The sequence below is a fragment of the Polypterus senegalus genome, chromosome 1 (assembly GCF_016835505.1).
Source record: "Polypterus senegalus isolate Bchr_013 chromosome 1, ASM1683550v1, whole genome shotgun sequence".
NCBI lineage: Eukaryota > Metazoa > Chordata > Cladistia > Polypteriformes > Polypteridae > Polypterus > Polypterus senegalus.
Window position 1 is genome coordinate 82,169,560 of NC_053154.1, and position 25,459 is coordinate 82,195,018.

Consider the following 25,459-nt stretch of genomic DNA (forward strand, 5'->3'; position numbering starts at 1 on the left):
ACTAAAACAAATTAACTTAAACTACATTCTGATATTAGAACAATAAATATAGAGTTAGATAAATGTCGATAAAAGTTAAGTAGGTATAATAAAATATGCATCTACATTTAAAAAAAATGTTAGGGGGGGCGCGATTAAAACTGTTATGAAAACTCGGGTCGCAAATACTTAAAGGTTAAGAAACGCTGGTGTATACCGACCTGTCACTATCTGAGATCACTGATTTTCTAATAATCTTTGCTCATGTTTATTTTCTTATCCGCTTTCTGCTCAAAGAGCTTCTTGGCAATGTTATTTTCGACTTTGATTCCTGGTTTACGTATTGGAATTAGATAACAGTTCTTTGATATTTCCCTGTTACAGTCTTGCTTTGATTATAGGCTATGCCTTCTCTAATGGTCCTTTATTCTCTTCTCCTGTATTGATTCTTTATTTGGCTCAACAGTGTCAGTGTGTCAGGTTTGACTTGTGTGCCAGAATTGGGTCAGGCAAAAGTCAAATTAAATTAAAATATGGAATTTCATCTTTCACGTTTGGGATTATGGATTAATATCAACTTTAACTAACTGGTCATCTTTTGGCCATTTGCATCTTATTATTGTCTGACTGTTGGATAAGGAAAACCCTAACAATTATTGGTTCTGATTCTTGAAAAGGAAGTCACTTATTAACCCACTGCATCTGGTGCTCTAGTACAAAGCTTAAAAAATAATAAATACTACTTTAGCATACTTATACTAGATAGCATGCCCAGTGGAAGCTTGGAACCCCTAAAGACCTAAAAACATTTTTTGTCCTCCATGGCCATCTGACAATATAGTACTGAACTTATCATGAGAGATGTTTAAACAAATCTATAATTAAGAACTCTGCCTTATCAATTGCCCATGTACTATATCTATATTATTTAAATATGTATATATTTATACATATTTATTATTTTTGATATTTCATTTATACATGCATATACTCATTTATGACTCATTTATTGGTTTATCCTTCTTTTTTATTTGTTTCTTTAGCATCTTATAAAGCACTTTAACCTACATGCCTTGTATGAAAATGCGCTCTAGAAATAAACTTTGTTGCTGTTGTTACAAGTTAGACAGAAGATGTTTGCTCCATTAGCAACAGTGATTTGTAAGAGTGAATGAAGGGCAATCCTGCAACCATTGCATCCCCCCACGATCTGAGAAATAACAGAAATGATTAATCTAATGTTATTTTATTTTGTGAGACGGGTGAAGATTCAAAACTATTTTATTTTTATTTTTAAAGAATTGCTCAAGAGACTATCTTTCTCTTGATAGAAAACCTTCCCTTTATTTGTAAAGAAAGTTCAGCTGATTTCCACAAAGACTGTACTTTCACTGTTTATTTTAAATTAGCTGACACTCCTTAGTGGTCTATTACTCTTTGTTCTGGGTGTAGCCGCACGCGAGGATCCCAATCAGACCTCCAAATTCTTTCAGATCAACTTCTCCATCTTTGTTTGTATCTAGTATCTTCATCAGTTCAGCCACAAAAGATGAATCCATGTTTTTCTGGATAAAAAGAAAATAATAATAGCAAACATTATTCCTACTATTGAGCAATACAGCTTTAAAAACAGAAGACTTTCCTGAGGCTTGGCTAAGAGCATGAACAGGGGACAAAATGAAGTAGGAGACTGAACTTATAAATCACGTGCCCCTTTAGCATTGTCCTCCAAAGATAACAGTTTCATTTTACACTGTGATGCACAACACTGATCTGGTTGCACTCGCATTATTTAAAATAAAGATCACAGTCCACATTACCTTTGGATAATTCCAATTTTCAATACATTTTCTAACCTGCTTATTCAATTCAGAGTCTGACTCAGGAGTGCTGGGTGCAACCTGGAAACACACCTTGGCTGAAAACCATTTCTTTGCAGGGCACAGCCAAGCACACCTACCAATGCATTGATATGGGATGAGTATAGCATCACCAATCCTGCCTTGGAGATGTGGGGGAATTGGAATATACAGAGAAAAATTCCAAACAGACAGAGGAAGAACAAGCAGACATCATCTGAGGTAAGCAATACCACCCCAGGACATGAGGGGACGAGATCACTAACAGTATCATCTCTTTCTGCCCACAGCTCGGAGAAGACACAACTGACTCCACCCTTTTCTGTCAGAGGACTACATATCTGAGGTGCTGCTGGAGGGGGTTGTCTCATTTGGTTGTTGATCCACCACAGGATGGAGCTCGACCCCAGACTGACCTCTCAGATGAGCATTGATTGTGCTAGAAGACGCACTGCAGCCTTAACTTGTGTTTTGTTCAAACAAGTGTTATTTCTTTTGCTCCAAAACCATTGTTAAAAGGGTGACCTAGTTGGCACCACAACATGTATTCTTTGTGCTTGCACCATACCTGCTTTCCCCATTTGCTCCTCATTACATGGACACTAATGGACGTCATTTTCACTTCTTTGCTGGAGAGTAATTTCCTACTTCTAAAACTGAATTTTTTTTTCATCATGGCAGCAAAATTGATCCCTCACTAGAGTCACTCTTAAGGCCAGTGTGCTGGATGAGACTCAAAACTAACCTGGGCAAGTGGGCCATCTGAAAGTGCGCAAGGAGCCTTTAGTACATGTCAGCAATGAACCTCCACATGAAGCAGTATCCAGAAGTTACACACTGGAGCCTCCTTTTTACTAAATTTCACTACTCCTTATTCTTACTTTCTTGGAATTTTATGGTCCCATGAAAATGTTTTCTGGAGATCACACAACAATGGGACCTGCCTTGTCTAGTCATCTAAAATAAGAGCCATCCTTCTACTGGAAATTAGTGTTATTTAGATAGTTAGTTTCTTGTAAAATTAAAATAATATTGGATATAACTAAAACCTATAGAGCTGCTTGTAGGGAATATTCATTAAAAAACCAACCACCACTTAGAAACTGAGCATGTATTAGAAGGTGCAGGTTAGGTTGACTGACAACTCAAAGCTGGCCCGCTGTGACTGAGTGTAAATTAGGATGTGTGAGTGTATAGTGCCATGTTAAGGACTGGCACCCTCTCCTAGGATGATTGCTACTTTGTACACGATGCTGTGAGGTTAGGCTCAAGTGGGTGTTGCAACGAGTGAATGAATGAGTGAATGAATTATTCCCACAAAATAGAGAGTTATGTATAATAGAATCTGCATGTATTGTATTGTATTCAGAGTTTTTTCCAGCACCCATGCAATTTTACAAAGTAGGAGTTTTAAAAAAAATTATTTTCACTCTTTTCCTTTGATTCTTTACTATTGGGATTTTCTAAACTCTTCTCAGGTCTCTCAGACAAAATCATCATCTACGCAGGAGGCCAAATTTGTCTACTCCATAATTTGGAGCCTACCATTTTACTTTAAATTGTAGGCTGTCATTTCATTACTACACATGAAAGACTCTACAATAACAGGTTTGACAAGAACTAGCAAACAGCCACTCTGTTATATGATCCTCCGGGACTCGCCTCCTGCAGGGTGAGGCAACTCGGGACAAAGTTTGAGTGTGTTTCTTTGGCAGGTTGTCACTTTTTTTCTTTTCATTGGACCTGTGGGTGTTGAATAGCAGGTGAGTCACTGTGTGGACTGATAGCGTTGTACCTGCCTGGCATATTTAGATGGTAAATTACTCAGCAAAAATGATTTCAGACTGCACATATAGGTGTGAGGTCTCTCCCCGTTAAGGTTATGAAAGTGCAGGTGAAAGCAGTTCCTTGATCACAGAAATCTCTCTTATTTTCCTTTAAATAAATATGTACACGATGTGTAATTTCCACCATACAGCACAAAGCTTAAAACATTTAGGCTGCATCACTGTGGTCATTGAGAACATTGGAAGGTTCCTCCTAAAGTGTGTTTTTGAAACTGAAAATGATCTGTTTTTTTACAATATCTACTAAATTGTTCTCACCTACATTGACATATCATAATTTAGAGCATTACCATGTGAAATCCCAATGAATAAAATTCATTTTGTCATTCAGCTCAAAAAAAAAATTCTGTAAAGTCAATGTGGGAATAAAAGTGACTCTTTCCTCATGCTTCAACTGCATCATACACCAACCCTAATAATAATCTTTCTTTACATTTATATACTGCTTTTCTCACTACTCAAAGCGCTTCAGTAAGTGGGGAGCCACTTCAGCTATCACTAATGTGCAGTAACCATTGGGATGATGCAACAGAAGCCATTTTATGCCAGCACCCTCACCACATATTAGCTGTTAGGTGGTACAGTGGTAAGAGAGATAGCCAGTTAGAGACATGGGATGATTATGGAGCTTGAATGACCAGGCTGTGGTGGGAAATTTAGTCAGGACATTGAGATAGACCCAACTTTTTACAAAGGATGCCCAGGAATCTTATATATCCACAGTCAAGTCAAGATCTCAGTTTTACCAAAGGATGGCGCCATTTTTACAGCACGGTGTCCCCATCACTGCGCTGGGTCATTGGGATTCACATTCAGACCACAGGGTAAGCACCTCCTGCTGGCACCATCAACACCTCCTCCAGCAGCAACCTAAGCTTTTCCTAGAAGGTCTCCTATCCAAGTACTGGCTGGGTCTGAACATGTTTAGCTTCAGATGGATGACCTGTTCTGAACTTCATGTCATATTTACCCTATGAAGTACTGCTGGGGTTCAACATCAGAATAATGGACTGGTCAGTGAGTTTGTATTAAGTTTGTGTTAATGGGGGAGCTAAAAGTAGTCTACATCACTTAGGTAACCTTTGCACTTTATATCTCCAAGTTTAAGGGAATTGTGCTTATTCTAGCATGATTTGCTGAGTCAGATTACTACCTATTTGGAACAACTGCTTTTCTTCCCTTATTATGGTGTTTATGTATCAAGAGTAATGGCTGGTGTAGATTACTACCTCTTTGATAAGAACTACTCTGTAATACCAGCAAGGCTTGACCTGCTGTTTCTCCCATTCTTATATTTCTATGTGCAGAACTACAGGCTGGAGTGTACTGCTACCTGTTTCAAAAAGTTTCTAACTAGTTCCAATGGGACTTGGATTCTGGTCTTCCTCTATCTATAAAAGTAGACTACTACTTATTTAACAAGAATTACTTTGTGGTACAAAAAGAGTGAACAGCATTGTCATCTATTATAATACAGTAGTATCACTATGTTTATGACTAATACTGGCTGTGTGTGGAATTCAGGACAAAAAACTCCCTAGTTTTACTATATTGGTGAACTTGCAGAAGCGTCAACTAAGTGGGTCAGGACAGGTGGTGTCTTGTCCAAGATGGATATGTAGTAGAGAGTAGCTGTGGCACAAATTGAGTGGGACGGGCTGAAACCAGTCACAGGCAAACATATCGTATCTCGTTTTGTGAACGTACATCGTGCATGCACCACAAAGCTAAGTTTGTCTGCTTGGGTTGAATGAGAAGTGAGGTGCATGCATGAGCCATCTTACCAAGTGCAAGTCACACTTGTATAAGCGTCTACATGTTCAGTAGAATTCACAGTTGAACTCCTATGGCTGTGGCTGAGACATGAGCAGAGAAGACTGTTCTATACACACACACTCACAAGTCTTTTGTTTATATTGATTGATATACTTGTGTAGATTTGTCCAAATTTGACATAAAGTGCTGTCTTGTACCAGTGTGGCTTTGACTATTTTCTTCCCTTATTCTGGTGTTTTTGTATCTAGAGTTATGGATTGGTATAGATGACTACTCAATACCAATAGAACTCGTGCTACTGTCCTTTCTTATTGTATTTCTGTCCCTAGAGCAATATGCTGGGGTAGATTGTTACACATCTGATGAAAAATTTAAGCCAGTATCATTAGGACCGGAATCATTAGTTTCCTTTATCCTAATGTTTCTTTACAATTTCAGAACAATTGCTTTGGGCATCAATGTGATGTTGAATATTGTCTTTCTTTTTTCTTATATTTCTGTTTCTACAGAGATGTAATGGAATAATTTGCTAACCATTTCTCCAGATAGAATGCCCACTAGCAATGAAATTCAAACTGCTCTGTTTCCTTTGGCCAGTATTTCAATTACCTGATGTAGATCACTACCTATTTGACAATTACTACTTAGTTCCAACAGGACTCAGATTATTCCAGCTTTATGAATAGACGAGTAACATTTCAGGGTCTACTTCCCAACTACTGTAGTTTTGTCCATGAACATTGCCAATGATCAGCCTCCATAATAGGGCAAAAGAATCATTGTATGGTTCAAACATTACTGTACTTCTGCACTAGGCATATCTCCTGTCCTGGGTTTGACGAAGATTCTTCTAGAGGAGATAAAGTATCTTGGGTTTTGCATAAGCAAGATTTCTGTTTTAAACTGATGTCAGAATGAGAGAATTTGCATGATATAATAACAGATCATTATAATGTATGCTAACTGATATGGTCTAACACTCAGTGGGCACGGTGGCTCTACTGAATCTCGATTATTGTCTGAGTATCTCACATCAATGAACCTGACCATTCAGGAGAGACTTAGTATGAAGTTTTTAAAAATATGAAGAGACACATACTGTACTACACAGGTTGGCCACATAAAGCTACAAGTACAAAAATCTGCCTATGCAGTCCAAAGCCACTCTGAAAACTCTTGGTCACTATATGTTAAGAGATATAAATCCATATAAATTGTTAAAGACACATTTTGGAAGAGAGAGACGCTGCACCCCTGAAGGATATAAAGATAGACTAAAAGACTTAAAGCTTTGTGGGGTTCTCATTCTCCCTTCAGTCCTTTCCTTACTCTTACATTGCACCTTACATGATTTTTACTTATCATCATGCACACAGTTAGACACATGACTTCCATCTCAGGTTCATTTGTGAGCTCTGTTACTTTTTTATTTAACATAACTTTTTACACTGCCAAACACTCCATCCCTTAGTCACTCTTAAATTGTCTTTAGAGCTTTGGCACATTTTATCTTATTGAGCTTATGACATGTGATTTCAAGCTGATGAATTTCTTGAGTGTATGTATGAACCTTTAGCACATGTAGTGCCCTCCATAATGTTTGGGACAAAGTCATGTTTTTCCTTGATTGACCCCTTTGCTCCACAGTTTAAAATTACAAATCAAACAATTCAAATGTCAGGAAAGTTCACATTGCAGACCTTCATTTAAGGGTATTAGCATACATTTCAGTCACACCATAAAGAAATAATGACAAATCTATTCTGCAAGGGCCCCCCATTTCAGTGTTCATATTTGGGGCATAGCAATGCCAGTATTTTAAAGCAGTCATATTTAATACTTCTTCGCGTAGCCCTTGCATGTAATGACTGCTTGAATTGAAGTCTGTGATTCATAGACATCACCAGCTGCCAAGTATCTTCTCTGGAGATGCTCTGCCATACCTCTAATACAGCCATCTTCAGCTTCTGCTTGTTTCGGGGGCTTGTCCCCTTAAGTTTTCTCTTCAGCATATGGAAGGCATGCTCAATTGATTTTAAACCGGGTGACTGACTTGACCATTCAAGATTTTTCTATTTTTTAGCTTTAAAAAACTCCAGTGTTGACTTAGCAGTATGTTTGGGTATTTTGTTGTAGGATGAAGTGCTGCCCAGTGAGTTTGGAGAAATATACTGGAGCTTGAGGAAATAAGATGATTCTGTACACCTCAGAATTCATTGTGCCACTGCCGCCAGCAGTTCCATCATCAATGTAGATAAGTGTGTCAGTACCTGTGGCCCCCATACATACCCAAGCCATAAAACCTACACCATCATGTTTAAAGGGTGAGGTGTTATACTTTGGATCTTGTGCAGTTCCTTGTCATCTCCAGACTTTGCTTGTGTGACACTCTGGTACAGGCGCATTTGTATTGTTTGTCCACAAGACCTTTTACTAGAATTCTGCAGACCCTTTTAAGTACTTTTTTGCAAACTGTAAGCTGGCCGTCCTTTTTTTGTGGCTAACTAGTAATTTGCATCTTGCATTGTGGCTTCTGTATTTCTGTTCGTGAAGTCTTTTGTAGATATTAGTCTCTGACACCTCCACACCTGCCTGCTGAAGACTGTTTCTGATCTGCCTGACAGACTTTTGGGGTTTTTTTCAGAGGATTTTTTGACATGAGCAGTGGAGGTCTTCCTTGGCATATCAGTCCCTTTGTGATTACTAAACTCACTGGTGTGTTCTTTCTTCTTAATGATATTCCAAACAGTTGATTTAGGTGGTCCTGGGGTTTTACTAGATAGATAGGTAGATAGATAGATAGATAGATAGATAGATAGATAGATAGATAGATAGATAGATAGATAGATAGATAGATAGATACTTTATTAATCTCAAGGGGAAATTCACATAATCCAGCAGCAGTATACTGATACAAAGAAACAATATTAAATTAAATAGTAATAGTAATAAAAATGAAAAATGAAAAAAATAAAAATAAAAAAGCAGACAATAACTTTGAGTAATGTTAGCATTTACTCCCCCGGGTGGAACTGAAAAGTCGCATAGTGTGAGGGAGGAACGATCTCCTCAGTCTGTCACTGAAGCTACTCCTCTGCCTGGAGATGACACTGTTCAGTGGATGCAGTGGATTATTCATGATTAACAGTAATTTTCTTAGTGCCCGTTGCTCTGCTACAGATGTTAAACTGTCCAACTTTACTCCTACAATAGAGCCTGTCTTCTTAACAAGTTTGTCCAGGCGTGAGACATCCTTCTTTATGCTGCCTCCCCAGCACACCACCGCGTAGAAGAGGGCACTTGCCACAACCATCTGGTAGAACATCTGCAGCATCTTATTGCAGATGTTGAAGGATGCCAACCTTCTCAGAAAGTATAGTCTGCTCTGACCTTTCTTACATAGAGCATCAGTATTGGCAGTCCAGTCCAATTTGTCATCCAGCTGCACTCCCAGGTATTTATAGGTCTGCACCCTCTGCACACAGTCTCCTCTGATTATCACGGGGTCCATGAGGGGCCTGGGCCTCCTAATATCCACCACCAGCTCCTTGGTCTTGCTGGTGTTAAGGTGTAAGTGGTTTGAGTCACACCATTTAACAAAGTCTTTGATTAGTTTCCTGTACTCCTTCTGCCCACTCCTAATGCAGCCCACAATAGCAGTGTCATCAACGAACTTTTGCACGTGACAGGACTCCGAGTCGTATTGAAAGTCTGATGTATATAGATTGAACAGGACCGGAGAAAGTACAGTCCCCTGCGGCGCCCCTGTATTGATGAACACAATGTCAGACCTGCAGTTCCCTGTAAGATAGTCCACGATCCATGCCACCAGGTGAGATGATATCACTGATATCTCTAATGATTTTATTCTTGATTTTCAGCCACATAATGGCTTCTTTGACTTTCATTGGCACAGCTCTTGTCCTCATATTGAACAATGGTAACTACAGACCCCAAAGGGTGGAACAAGCCTATGTACCTTATGCCTGCACTAATGAAGCAATGAAACACACCTGAGGAATCACAAACACCTGTGATGCCACCACAGTGTTGCGGCGTGACCAAAATATATGCAAATAACCTTCAATGAATGTCTGCAATGTGCACTTCAATCATATCTGAATGGTGTGATTTGTCATTTTAAACTGTTGAGCAGAGGGGTAAATCAAGGAAAAATGTGTCTTTGTCCCAAACATTATGGAGGTCACCTTATTTAAACAGGATTTTACCCATTATGTGATTCTTGTTTTTTATCATTTGGCTTACCAATATTTGTTTATGCTTTGGCCTTCTGACACAGTTTCTTCTCATCCACCTTAATAAAAGGATAAGTATCTGTGTGACTGTTTGTTTGTCCATCCAGTTAGTTTGTCTCTGTCATTCCAACAGATGGCACATCAAAAACATTAACACTGCTTTTACAAGTACCTTACCAAATGACCTACAGCAGAGACATTTGCTTTGCATGGTGCACTGCAAATGTTAACGCATAACTAGTTTCACCATAATTTACTGAATGAATCAAGGGATTATTTTATCTTACATTCCTTTTTTGTGTATATTTATGGTTGTTTGATAGCCAAAGTATATTTGCTCATTTCCTTTCCTTAGCCGAATAACTCTGCACAACTCTCATTCTCTCTGCATGAGTACTTTTCATTATACTAGTTCTTATAATAAATTGCTTTTTATTCCTGCTTGATCAATTTATGTTAAGAATTGTCACGCTTCAGATTACGCGTAGATTTTTTTTGTCGTTTTTATTGTGAATATTATTAAAGCTTTATTTTAAAGGAACATGTATATTTTGGATTAACTCTTTAGTTTGAGAAAGACAGTAATATTTCTGTTATTTAAATTTAAGTTTATGGAGTTGGTGAGAGAGGGCATGCAGGTGATGGGTGTAACAGAACAACATGCAGAGGACACAAAGATAATCTATCAATTAACGCAACCGCCTCTGGCATGATGGAGAAAAGTAGATTGTGAGAACATGTTGTTATAATATGAAGTTTAATGTCACTGTCTCTATGCACATTTTAGTGGATTTATTCATACAGGCAGACCAAGTATGGTACACAGGGACTAGGCTGCGTTTAGAAACCATTAGCTTAGCAGTTTGGAGAATGGGAATACTTTCTGCAGTGTGAGCATTATGCTGTTTTTGTTAGAGGTGGGGTTTAAGTTTACTGTCCTTGTTTGGAGACCAGAAAGGGCCCTGCACGTGAAGAAGACAGTATATAAGGATGGCCCTAATGACAATACATTTTGAAGCTGTCGGGCGGAAGATTATGTCATCCGTCCGCAAAATCCTCACAGCGTGGTTACGAAAAATGTCAGACTGCCTAGATCAAGACTCCCACCTTGATAAAAGTCTGTCATAAGCTTCCCGTCTGTAACCACGTTAAACCGTCAGTAAAAGTAAGCTAAAGTATATTTTTCACAAGTGATTCTTATACTGCTGTAATCACGATGGGAGGGATATGGCCTTTTCTGTCATATTTCTATCTTTTTCGGTTACTTAACATGCCGCAATTTCAAAAGAACACATTTCCGGAGAGCTAATGCCTCCTAAGGAAACACATGTAGGTATTTTGCAATGGTTAAAGCACTGAACTCAAAACCCCAAGGCTGCCAGCTGAGGTCCCACCTTTGACTCACTGTGTGACCCTGCCTTGGATAAAGCTGTTAGCTACGCAGAGAGCATCTGAATGGGGATTTGAATATAGAATTATAGGAGCTGTGGTGTCGTAGTGTAAATTGTTGAGCTACCAGTGGTACATTTTTAATAAGAGAATACATAGTCTGACATGTTTGAACACATGTGTACAGATCTTGCTTGGATTAAAAAGAGCGATGGAAGGAGAAGTGAAAGGAAAAACCCAGGATAGTGTGCTAACTGAATGCTGTAAGTGGCTGGATACGGTGGCTGAACTATAGGCAGAGCAGATGGGGCTGTGGTGACTCCATTGTTGTTGTTCTGCCACAAATATCTATGAATAATAGACTTGCCTACTTGAAATTAGAAAGAAAAGGCTAATGCTGTTATCATTCCCACAACTACAGAAAATTTAATTATGACTATTATCTTTACGTAGCTTATCTGCCTGATGCAGGTCAGCGTTGGTGGTCATTTTTTTAATTGGATTTAAATTAATTTTGCAATTTCTTGTTACGCGATTGGGTTGATATGTTCCATTCTTAATATGATAGGAAAATTATTATGATTTCTGCATATATTATTATCAGAGTGGACATGCTGGAGTCCCCATGAACACACTACGACCCCTTTTTCTACTTAAACGAATCACAATGGATTTTGAAATTACTTTAAACTAATAAAAAGAAGAATTGAAAATATAGGACATTTTATACAAAGGGATTCTGCAATATGTCAATTTAATCTTGTGATTTCTAAATATTCATTTAGTTTTAAATGTTTGCAACTTCTGCGTCCTCACAAATTTTAAGATACATGCTCTTTGTTTATATAGCAATACCAAATCTCAAAATTTGTATGTTATAAGAATTAGAACATTAGAACAATTTAGACGAGAACAGGCCATTCAGCCCAGCAAAGCTCACCAGTACTCATTAAGTCTCATTAAGAAGGCCTGTTAAGTCCTACTGTATACCACACTACCTGGTAGCTTATTGCAAGTGTCTGTGGTTCTCTGTTAAAGAAAACATCCGAATGTTTATGCAATATGTATCTTTAATAAGTTTTCAACAGAGTCCCTGTGTTCTTGTTGAACTCATTTTAAAATAATAGCCCTGATCCACTGTACTAATTCCTTTCAAATTTTTAAACACTTCAATCATGTTTCCTCTTAATCTTCTTTTGCATAAACTGAAAAGGCTAAATAATTCATCCCCTGTAGTCCTGGATCAGCCTAGTCGCTCTTCTCCGGACCTTTTCTAGTGCTGCTATGTCCTTTTTGTAGCATGGAGACCAAAACTGCACACAGTACTCAAGATGAGGCCTCACCAGTGCATTATAAAGGTTGAGCATAACCTCCTTGGACTTGTACTCCACAGATCGTGCTATATAACCTAACATTCTGTTAGCCTTCTTAATGGTTTCTGAACACTGTCTGGAAGTTAATAATGACTCCTAAGTCCTTCTCATAAGGTGTACTTTCAATTTTGAGGCCTCCCATTGTATATTCAAATATAACATTTTTACTTCCTACTTGTAAAACTTTACATTAATTTACATTAAATTTAATCTGCCACAAATCTGCCCCAGCCTGTATGCTGTCCAAGTCCCTCTGTAATGATTCAATGGAGTCAAATTTTTTTCAAATTCACCTATCTTGGTATCATCTGCAAATTTAAACAGCTTGTTATTTATATTCCTATCTATATCATTTATTTACATATATTAAAAATAGCAGCGGCCCTAGCACTGACCCCTGTGGAGCACCACTCTTAACATCGGCCAGTTCTGATGAGGTTCCTCGCACCATCACCCTCTGCTTCCTGTGTCTGAGCCAATTCTGCACCCATCTAAAAACATCACCCTGAACTCCCACTTCTTTTAATTTGATGTCACAACCTCTCATGTGGCACCTTATCAAATGCTTTCTGAAACTCCACAAAAATAATATCATAAGCTCTACTTTGATCGTATCCTTTTGTTGCTTCTTCATCGAATTCTAGAATGTTAGTAAAACACGACCTCCCTCTTCTGAACCCATGCTGACTATTCAGTAAAACTCCTGTTCTTGCCATGTGCTGCTCAATCTAATAATTTCCATCCTAATCCTTAATAATTCCTTCCATTAATTCGCCTGTGATGCACATTCAGCTTACTGGCCCATATTTGCTTGGATTTGCCCAATCAGCCTTTTTATATAAGAGGATAATATTTGCCATTTATTAACCAATTGCAGTGTTCTTATTTTAATTACCTGGACTTCACACTTAGCTCTTTCTTTTGCTTCCAGTTTGCCCCTGTCCTTGCAATATATGTCTGTTGGTTCAAAATGTTCATTACATGGCAGTTGCATGTTGTGTTATAAGGGAAATAAAAATGGAAAGCATGTGTGGTGGCCCATCACTAGCAGTGCATATTTGCTGCCTTTGCAAAGAGTGCTTCTTAAGCTTTTTGCACTTTTAATACTTCCACTGTTTACTTTGTGTGCTTTTTAGATATTCATTTTTTTTTATCTAGTGCTATTGTACTTGTTTTTGATATTCATTGTATATCTTGGTCTGTTTTTGTATTACATTTTTGTCTTGAGCTATTGGATATTTTCACTTTGGTATTTTGCCCAGTTTTCTCTGCCTTTTTATTGGATTACTCTTTCAGATTATGGTTTTTATTAACAATTACATTGTTTTATTACTTCAATGTGTCTGTTTCAAAATTAGCTTGTTCTAATCTGTACAACAACTGAAGTTGACACTGCCAGCCCCTCTTTGCAGAGCAGAACACCACAAATGCCTGAAAATGAAATCACGGCAGTGCACACCAAGAGAAGTATGGATGGAAGACTTCATCTTGAAGGGAATATTCCACAAATAGTGGACTAGGATATTGCTTCTGATATCTTTGTGCTACATATTAAGTGAGGCCGTGAAAAGAGTTTCACAAGGATACTTGAAAACTCACTTACCTTACACAGGGTTGTGGCAAAGTGTGGCTGAATCAGAGATTTGTATTCATAAGGAAGTCAGCAAACAACAAAAAAGGTGCCTCTCAAAGTGGAAGTCGCCACAATGACAGATTTTCACAAAGTACTAAAAGTACACAGACAGAAACTGGCTGAAGCCTGCCCCTTGTTATTATTGTTAATTTTATTATTCATATTATCTTCCCTTTTGCCTGCCATCTGCCTTGACCCTTCGTACCTGAGTTTCTACACCAAACTAGCTTTGTGCCAATCACATGATGGAGGCAGAGGAAATAAAAAAGGGAAGCCTAGATGATGGTGCTTTGCCAGCTTTGCGTCCGGTGCGCACTGACTCAGAAGAACAGGACAGAGGCCAGAGCCTACTGTTCTCACACCGAGTGGCCAAAGGCAGAACCAAACCTTGAGAAGGTGAAGAGCAAAACAGGAGGAAAAACAATTTCACAGAAAAAAATAATGTTGCCAACTTATAGAATGGCAGGTTTTGTCATAAACTATAGCTAATTAATGAATTTGAATTTTAAAAACTAACAATTTACTTAGCTGCTCCATTTTAGGTACATAAAACATGCCCCATCTGAAACTTTTAACCATTTTAGCCACGGTTTAAAAGCTTGGCTTTCTTTCTGGCACATCCTGCAGCAATGACCAAGCAGGCTATTGCTGATCCTTCATTAATATGAAGGTCTGGCTTGTTGACTTTGTGAAATTTGTAACCAAACCCAAATTTTCATGCACTGCTGAAGAAGCTAGAAAGTCAAAAAATAAAAAGAGTGATGAAATGAGGCATTCTTACTCCCAAAGGTCCACTCAGCTCATCTTGCAGTAGCGTATGGAGCTCACTTCTGTTAAGCTTTGTCGCATCACCTTCCATCTTGGCATACCTCCGGAAGAGAGAAATAAACTCTTTGAGCACCGTCTCCAGTTGAGTCATGATAAATGGTCTAATTCTGCAGGAAAATATATTAAAAAAAGGCATTTAAGAGAAAAGCACAAAAAACAAACATGTTTCTGCTTACTGGACAATCAGGAGAAGCAGCATCCTGTTATGTGGGTTGCCCATTAAATCATTCTTCTGACCGAGGCAGTGTTTCAGTTTTACTCCAATGATGTCTCTGTAACATGAAAGCTTGAGGAGCAGGGTGAATATTCACATGAATGGCTCCATGGTTTGACCATTTGGTGGGGTATCAATACTGCTTTTCACATTGCATTTATAATCAGTCCCACAATTCTAGGTCCCTACACTTTTCAAGCCCTCCTTTTTTTTTTTTTTTTTTTTTTGTTAAATTCCTGTAATAAAATAAGAAAAATACTATCCCAAATCAGGAAAATTTGAGACGGTATGGAAAATGCAAATAAAAAAAACAGTGATTCTCAAATTTACTTTGACTTTTATTTCATTGCAGAGAGTATGACCCCAAGATATTTCGTTTTTTGTTTGGTCAACTTCACTTCATTTGTTAATATACATCAATCCCTTCATTTCAGGCCAGCAACGCATTCCAAAAAAGTTGGGATGGGGGCAAATTAGGGCCGGTAATGAGGTAAAATAATTAAATAATGTTGTAATTTCAAACAGGTGATGTCAACAGGTAATTGAAATCATGATTTGGTACAAAAGCAGTTTCCACGAAAGGCTTTGAGGAGCAAAGATGGGCAGAGGATCTCCAGTGTCTCAACCAATGTGTGAGAAAATGAATGAGCTGTTTAAAAACAATGTTTCTCAAAGAAAGATTGAAAGGGATTTGCACATTTCCCCCTCTTCAGTGCACAATATCTTTAAACAATTCAAGGAATCTGGATGAATTTTAGAGCAAGGGTGCAAGTCTAAGCTGAACACACATGATCTCCAATCCCTCAGACGGCACTGAATCAAGAACTGTCACTCATCAATAGCTGATATAATGACACGGGCAAGGGATTACTTTGGCAAACCTTTGTCAAGCACTGCAATGTGGAGGTACGTTCACAAATGCCACTTTAAACTTTACTTTAAGCCTTACAGTATGTCCAGAAGTGGTGTTGATTTCTCTGGGCTCCGAGGCAACTGGAATGGACCATCACACAGTTGCAATGTGTATTGTGGCTAGATGAATCAGTATTCTAGATCTTTTTTTGAAAGAAATGAGCCAAAGATGAAAAGGACCGTCCAGACCGTTACAAGCAACAAGTCCAAAATCCAGGGCCTGCATTGATATGTAGTTGTGTCAGTGTCCTCGGCAAAAGTAACATACACTTCTGTGATGGCAACATTAACATAGAAAAGTACATTGAGATTTTAGAGCAACACATCCTGCCTTCAAGACGACATCTTTTCCAGTGATCTCCATGCATTTTTCAACAAGATAATACAAAACCACATTCTGTACACATTACAAAGGCATGGCTGAGAAAGATGGGGCCACAGGTACTGGACTAGCCTGCCTGCAGTCCTGGACCTTCTCCCGTAGTGCATTTGTGGTGAATTTTGAAAAGAAAAATTTGACAACAACAAGCCTGTACTGTTGCACACCTTAAGATATGCTTGAAGGTAGAATGGGACAAAATAACACCTGAAATGTTTTGTCACTTGGTATTATCAATGCCAACATGTCTATCAAGTGTTGTGAGAAGGAATGGTGACATTATAAAGTGGTAAATGCTTTACCGTATCCACTTTTTTGGAATGTGTTGCAGGCCTGAAATGCAGGAAAGCATGTATATTAACAAATGAAATGTTGACCAGACAAAACATGAAATATCTTGGGTTAGTACGGTCTGCCATGAAATAAAAATTCAAAGTAAATTTAAGAATCACTGTCTGTGTCTTTTCCTGTGGTGGGCTGGCCCCCTGCCCGGGGTTTGTTTCCTGCCTTGTGCCCTGTGTTGGCTGGGATTGGCTTCAGCAGACTCCCGTAACCCTGTAGTTAGGATATAGCGGGTTGGATAATGGATGGATGGATGGATGCTGTGTGTCTTTTATTTGCATTTTCCATATCATCCCATCTTTTTCTGATTTGGGGTTGTAGACGTAGAGGTTCCATTAAAGAAGCTGGGTGTTTCACATCTAACACTTTCAGGAAGCCTAGGAGGAAACTCCAGGGGTCCCATTTACTGTATGAAACTTTGTGTAAACTCAAATGTGAAACTGAGCATATATGCCAAAAGCAGGAAAATGAACACACTAAAAAATAATCTGATTTATAAAACCAGGTCTATGCAAATTTGAGTGCAATTTGCCCTTCATAAATCACAAGCATCTTGTTAATGTGCATATGTGAATGCTCCTCAAACCCTACATGGGTACCACGCTGAAACAACTATATATGAACCATGCTAATATATAATGAACAGAGTTACCTGTAAGGTGAAACAATGGTGATAAAAGAAGACAGGTAAAAAGCAAAAATGCTGAGGACCGTAAGACAGAAGTTCTTGTCGCAGAAGTAGAGGTACACAAAGAACATTTATTTGGTGGCCTAAGGACGGGTGTCACCAGCAAGCATAAATATGTTGAATGGAAGCATGTTACTGTTACTGTGATAACGGTGAGCTCTACTGGCCATGCCATGCCTGAAATCGGAGATACCTTATTATGCAGCATTATGTTAGAGCAGTCGGAAGATAAAGATGTGGAAGATGAGAAGTGAGCTGGGCATTCAGGGAAATCAGGGGGGCACTAATATAAATATCTGAAACATTAAAAGATCTGGGTATCCCAGTGACGCTGTGGTAGTGCTGCTTCCTCCCACTAAGAGTGCCACGTTTTACTTCCCGGGTCTTCCTTGTGTGAAGTTTGGATGTTCTCTCCATGTCTGTGTGGTTTTACTCTGTGTGCTCCAGTTTTTTCCCACTGTCCAAAGACATACAGGTTAGGTGGATTGGTGATCCTAAGTTGGCCGTAGTTTGTGGTTGGGAGATGTGCATGTGTGTTCACCTTGCTATGGACTGGTACTGTTCAGGACTAAGTGGGTTACAGAAAATATACCTGTAGCCCTGTCTGTTTTTTTCACAAATGATGCATCACATTATTATACTGCCTCACAGCAAAAAGGTGGGTAGTGAAGGGTCATCCGATGCCATATCAACAAGGCAGGGGTGGAAGATTATTATGCTGTGCCATGTTATGTAGCACAGTGTCTACAATCATAGTGCTGCAGACCTTCATTAGCTGGTAGAGCAGCCTCTTACATAATGCATCAAGACATCTTCACTTGCATTTGAGGGGTCCTATAATGTGCTCCTAAACTGAGCATGCAAGAGCATGCAGAGCATTGTAGTGCCACTCTTCTGCACTCAGGAAAGGTTGTAAGGTCCAACATTTGAGTGGGAAGTCACTATTGTCTTACACATGATTGCTCTTACAGTGAATAGTACAGACCCTGTGAAATACTGAGGAGTCAGTCAGTTACCTTACCAGCAAGCCAGACTTCAAATACAGTACATCACCATCTACAAGTCATCTTCCAACACTACTTGGCCTTAAAATAAATGAATTATGGGTTGTCCCAGGCCACCAATCCATGACATTAGTCAGTCTCAACTTGACATCACATATATCTTGTAAAGTCTTATGAAGTAATGGAATGAAACTACTTATGGTTGACAAAAGCAGCTTTATTCTTACTAGGTGGCCGCATTGCAATAGGAGTGCAGTCAATTGCCCTGGTTATGTTAGGAAAACCAGACACTTCTTTGTTTTGGCCTGCACACCCACACCATATAGAATCTGAATGTAGCCCCTTGTTAGTCGGTCAATGGCTTGTGGCACAGTAGAGATGATGAAGCTGAAGCTTAGCTGAAATACTCCTGACCTGTCAACCAGTTCCTTCTGGTAAGTGCCTGTCACCAGGAGGCCAGCTGTTGTTTACACCTAGATATGAACAGGTAGAGCCTGATTTAGAGTCGTCTTTCTGACACGGGTCTCTTAGTTCCAAGGGAATGTCTATGGAAAACCAAATCGGCCAGTCAACACCATGGATAAAAAATATCCTTTCAGTCCTTAAATGCTCATTCCCTTTGTATGTGAGTATTTTTTTTGTCTTTAAGTAGCACCAAAAGAGCCATGCTGTGTCAAATCATTTAGGCTATGAATAGGCTGTAGAGCAAGGGAATTAAAGATCCTTTACACAAGGAGTGAATCACACCTTTGTCTTTACTTAATTCAATTATTGACAATATGGGATTGTACTGGCTTCTAATTCTGAGAAGTGACAACAGGTAGCCAAGTAAGTTCTTCAGTGCAAATACGCAGCATTGGCCCTCTTAAACGGCAACTGAAATAGAGTCTATGCACCATATTCATCACTTTTGAGATTTAAAAATGTTTTTCATGTCAATGCATATTATAGTAACAGCTCAGTGATAGGCATTATTATATACTGTATGTGTGTTGTCACTTGGCTGGTTGGACTGCATTTCCCTACTCGATCAAAGGGGTCATCAATTCCCAGTTTCTCCAAAATGTTGTGTCCGAGTCAGAGTTGCCATTTGCATATATTTATTCTCCCTTCACATTTTCTTTTAGAAATCCCAGTTTTCATGTGGAAAATTGCATATACCCATTTTAGGCCTCTTTATAAATCTGACCCTCCTGGCCACTGGAAGGCACACAGTCACTCAAACACACATATGAAATACTGGTGTCCTTCAGGTAATGCAGGCAGTTGGGGTACTGAATTAGAGATTGTATTCTGCCAAGATGGAAACTGACAGGCCAGACTGAAAATTCAAGTCAAGACCACCCACCCGGCTACAGTGTCCAGTCTTTCACACGTGACTGATTTAACAATTAACCTAACCTTCATGTACCTGGAGAAGAACCTACACAGACACAGTGAGAAAGTGCAACGTCTACACAGAAAACATGGAATTTCAGTCCTCAGATGCTGGAACCGCAGGTCACCTGTGCTCACTGCTTTTCATTGGTGTTGCCCTTATTGTGTTCGTAAGAATTACTTCTGAATTCTTTGAAATCACTTCCATTTATTTGTTGTTCAGTGCCTCTTGACTCACCTGTACGAGAAAACAATCACATAGGATACACCATGTAATGCATAAGACATCAACCCCATTTTCTGGCCCTCTAGACCCCAAAAAACCAGGCCATTCTTTTGTGTAGGAAATTACACCCTTATGATAAAGAGTACACCAAAAGATGTCTTTAACAGAAATGACCAGAAGGACTTGAAGTTGTGGGTGCCACATCAACTGAACACAAAGTTTCACCCCCTAATGGGATAAGAAGGGTCAAAGTTTCTCCTTATTGTAAAACTTCAAAAAACGGGGATCAGCAATACAAACGTGTGGAGTGTCATTTTATGCTATTTTAAGGTTGTTGATCACAAATATAACATTTTTCATATTTGCTTCTTTACTGTTAGTCCTGGATAACTAATAGCCAATCTCAGATGGTTAAAAAGCATGTGGGGTATCATTTTAGACTATTTCAAGGTCAGCAGTTACAAATATGTTATTTTTGATTTTTCACTTTTCACTCAGCCCTCTGTGGACCACTATTAGAGGGTGACAAATGACAAATTTCTATTACAACTAAGAATGTTTAGACTGTAAACATTTAAATCAAAGCACAATTTGTAATATTACAAATATCTGACACAACTATTCATGTTTATTATGTACTTCTTCCTCATGAAGTAAATGAACAACCACAATTAAGGTGGCTTCTGCTAATTCATATTTTTTTATAATGTATGTTACTGTAAATTATACAGTTCTTGTTTTAGTATGTGTATCATTGCAGCCGTTTAGATAAGAACAGGCCATTCAGGCCAACAAGCTTGTCAATTTGATTCACCTAATTACTCCAAAATAATATATATAAACTTGATTTTTAATGGAGCCAATAGACAGCAAGGAAATTAGTGCAATTGTCATAATATTCTTTGTTTAACCAGGGAATGAGATTATTATCTTATATCACTCCAGCTTATTCCCCTGTTGCCATTTAAAATGCAAAATTTAAATTATTTGACTTTGCATAGCCTGTTCCTACATGAGCAGGTCTTTATTTTTTATTTCTTTATTCAAATATCCATCCTTAGGGTGTATGGTAGCACGGAGGTTAGCACTGATGCCACACAGCTCCAAGGTCCCTTGGTTTGTACATGACCTGTTTCTGATGGTATTGTGGTTTCATCCCACATCTCAAACACATGAAAATTCAGTTAATGTAATGGAAATATTAGGAATTGATCACTTGAATAGGAATACCCACCAAGATCAAGAGACCTTTAAATACTATAATAAAATTACATTTTATCCATTTGTTTTTACAATGAACTGGCACCTTGTCTTGAGATGGTCACATTCTTGCTGCAGGGGTATGCTTTGGACCCCTATGAGCCTGAATAGGATTGAACTTGGAGCCGAAACATCACTGTGGGGTTCAAAGCAGAAATCCTTCCCTGACTGGACCCCATACTCTCGTACACACAAGCACACTGAGAGTCATTTTAACCCTTGCCTACTTTACTTCAGACTTACTAGTTCACAGGAATGCCAGTTGGAGGTAACAGATCTGGAAAATACTTACCATAGACATTAGATGTTCTATTACTTCTAGAAAAGCCAACTCTGTTCTTCTTTACCACATCTCCATCAAACTAACTTGTTTCTCACCTCCTAGAAAATGCCTCCACTAATACACCCACCCTGAAATACACTCACTGAAGCTATAATGAAGTACCTACTCATTCTGAATGGATGCCCAGACAGGGCATTTTACTATCACATCTGGTGTAGTTGGCAGGATAACCTACACCCCTTCGTATGCCTATCTTCATTTGTATCATCATTTATGCCTTTTTTCCTTTTCTTTGTTAAAATGGGAAACAAGACAATTGTATGGGAGTCGTCCAATCAAAATGTTGAAATTGTTAGTGGGGCTGCCCTCACAAAATGTTCAAATATATCCTCTAGTAACAAGCAAGTGTGTGGAAACATGGAGAGTAAAAGCAGTTGATACGTTCAGAGGACAGGAGCTGTTTCCATTATTGCCATTCTCTCCATTACTCTTTTTATATCTCTCTCTCTACAGGAACAGAGACAGGCATCCTTGTCAGTAGCTTTGCCTGTCTGCCCTGGCATTGTCAGTGACCATTATATTCGTACCTCCAGGCTGCTCTCTCACATGCTGGTGCCCCTGCCTACTGCCCTTGGGGCATGCAGCCCCTAGAGGCCATGTGGTTCTATACTTGTGCGTGCCAGACTTCTTCTGCTGCCACTGTGGCCTTCTTGCCCTGAGACTGACAATGGAATACATCTTTACTCTGTGTCATCCCAGTGGTTCCCTTGCAGATTCATACCATTAATTAGTTTGAAGCTGCTTTATGTTGCAGCAACAAAATGAAAACTGGCACAAGGCAGGAATCAGTCCATTGCTTGGCTAAGTCTTGCAGACAGTAATATTCACTCATGAGAGACCAAGTTAGAGTCAACAACTAACCTACCAGACGTGTTTGTAAGGGTAACTATAGAAGAACCTACACCAATATAAGAAGAACAAGAACTTTACACAGACAAGGAACCGGCACTGAAAAGACCGCCGATTCCAGAGGCAGTAAGACAACAGAAGTATCTGCTGTGCTGCCTAGGCTTCTTTTACTTACTTTAAGATAACAACTACAGCAATCACTTTGCTAGCCTTTAGGGAAAATTCATCTTGGTCAAAGCTGCATAATTTCTTAACTATGCACTAATCAAGAGTTAGTTTTGGGCCTATTCTTACATTTCTATGTTAAAAATCCTTTCTTTTCATTATAGCATTTACTAACAGGTGACATGGTGGTGCAGTTTGTGTCCTTGCATGGAACGGTTCACGCCAACTACATTTCTTCAGGTTTCACTGACAGATGTTAATTAGTTTCCTATTCAGAGAGTCCAGAAGAGTTACATTTTTTCTTCTCTACCTGCCAAATTTCACAGAAACATTTAAAAATGTATTCATCTCTGGAGGGGCTTATGTGGATACACTTGTGTGATCTAAGATGTACTTGTATGTACTCCAGCTGAGAGGTTTTGGTAAACATAAAATGAAAACTGTTAGCAAATCAGTCTGATTTGTGTTACTTGAGTTTAAAAAGCAGAAATTGGGATATTCCTGGGGTGGACGTGTTGTTGTGTTTCTCTTGGTAAAAGATGTCAATTGGCAATGCTAGTATGTGTGTGTGTGTGTGAGTGTGTGTGTGTGTGTGTGTGTGTTCACACTATGATGTACTGGCACCCTGTCCTCATGTTGCTTCACCTTTAATAATAATAATAATTCTTTACATTTATATACACTCTACTCACTACACAAAGCACTTTACACAGTGAGTATGGAGCCACTTCAACTACCACTAATGTGCAGCAACCACCTAAGTTGTTCTGTGACAAAATCTTTGTTGACCAGTGTGTTTGGTCTGGGAGCAACAGAAACTCACTGATATCAGATCCTAAAGGAAAAAGGTGACTGCAGAGGTTTGTTTCAGCCACTTTCTTGACTACTACTGCTAATGGAACACTACCAAGCCGTTGCGACCACAAATGGACACCAAGGAGCCAACAAAACCTAGGGTTGGGTTCAAATAAATGCTTTATTATACCAGATACCTTTGCAAAGACGTCTTTCAAGGTGCAACAAGTACAAGCATTTTCTCTTCTCTCTCTTTCTTCCTCTACTCTTCCCAGGTGAGTTTTGCCCTCTTCCACCCAACTCCAGGTCTCCTGGGTGAGGCAAAAGGACTCCTTTTATTTAAGACCCAAGTGCTTCAGTTGCAAGGACATGTTATAAAGAAAGCACTTCTGGGTCATGTGAAAGTCTACATGCAACACCTCCTGGTGGCGCCTCTGGATCCCAACAGGGCAACACCATGAGAGTGCAGTTCCTAGCATGCTATGTGGGCAACCATTAGGGTACAAAGGACCATGGATGCTGCCATCTAGCATCTTTGGATAGTATGAAGTTCAGATATTTTGTCTCCCTATTTCTCTATTATAATGGACTCCTGGCTGGGTAAGGTTCTTTGTTCTATCCCCGCCACCAGCATAATAATAATAACAATTCTTTACATTTATAGAGTGCTTTGCACACTACTCAAAGCACTTTACATAGGGAGTGAGGAGCCACTTCAAGCACCGCTTATTTGCAGTATCCACCTGCAAGATGCGACGGCAGCCATTTTTGCACCAGTACACTCACCACACATTAGTTGTTAGGTGGTGAAGTGGTGAGAGATAGTTAACCAATTAGAGAAAGGGGATGATTAGTGGTGCAGAATGACTAGGCCATGGTGGGCAATTTAGGTTGGACATCAGGATGCACCCTACTTTTTATAAAGGGTGCCCAGGGATCTTTTTTGACCAGAGAGAGTCAGAACAGTGCCATTTTTACCGCACAGTGTCCCCATAACAGCACTGGGGCATTGGGATCCACATTCAAACCACAGGGTAAGCACCCCCTGCTGACTTCACTAACACCTCTTCCAGCAGCACCCCAAGCTTTTCCTGGTTGGTCTATTCTATCCAAGTACTGGCCAGGCCTGAACATGCTTAGCTTCTGATAGAAGTGCATGTGCCTGATGCTTGCTGGGATGGACTCCAGCTTGCCCACGACCCTACTGCAGAAGATGGATGGATGGATATAGAAATATGTTTAGTTTAAAATGTACAGACTCACAACCCATGTGGGTGTTTTCCAGGTAGTTGGATTGCCCTTCACATTAGCAGATCAGATTGACTGTCAGTTCTTGAATGGCCCTCTATAAGCCGAGGTTGGTGTGTGTGTGAGTGTTCCCTACAACAGACTGGTATTTTGTATTGGCTCAGCACATACAGCTGTTTAGATAGGATTCAGAACTCAGTGGCCTTGTATTGCAGTAAATAGAGTTGGAAAAATTAACAAATTAATGAAAATTATACCTTGCATTGATATGAACAGATATTCTTCAAAACTGATTTTAGATGGAAATGTTTCTCCTTCAACAACTCAAACATAAGCCTAAATAAATGCATTCAATCTAAAAGAAGTTTCCTGTTGTTTGCACACATTATTATTTCACAGAATGACTTTGTGGCATAAATGGGATGTGAGTCCTCATCACCAGGATTTAGTCAGCTGATTACACCACTGACAAACAAAGACGGGTGCTGCACGGCAACTGTAATATACATGAGGAATAAGAGTCCCATCTGCTTAGGAAATGGCAACACTACACTTTACACAGAAACCGACTGATTCTTAAAATATCATAAAAAGAGAACTGGTTGGCACACCAAAGAAATGTTGCAAAAGCCCAACGGTAGCTGTCTGCTTCCTCTGTGGCTTTTAAGATGACTCACCTAGCCAGCTTGGTAATAATATTTAGCCTTGCCTTGGCAA

General features: G+C 39.2%; 1 long non-coding RNA gene across 1 annotated transcript in view; it reads right to left on the bottom strand.

Moving 5' to 3' along the window:
* Positions 1–1,242: 1,242 nt before the first annotated feature.
* LOC120528182 overlaps positions 1,243–25,459 on the bottom strand; it is a 72,695-nt gene continuing 48,478 nt past the window's right edge. Inside the window, exons 2-3 of the long non-coding RNA XR_005633469.1 lie at positions 14,894–15,047; positions 1,243–1,544 (exon numbers count right to left, since the gene is read on the bottom strand). This is a non-coding gene — a long non-coding RNA (uncharacterized LOC120528182). The remainder of the gene's footprint in view (positions 1,545–14,893; positions 15,048–25,459) is intronic.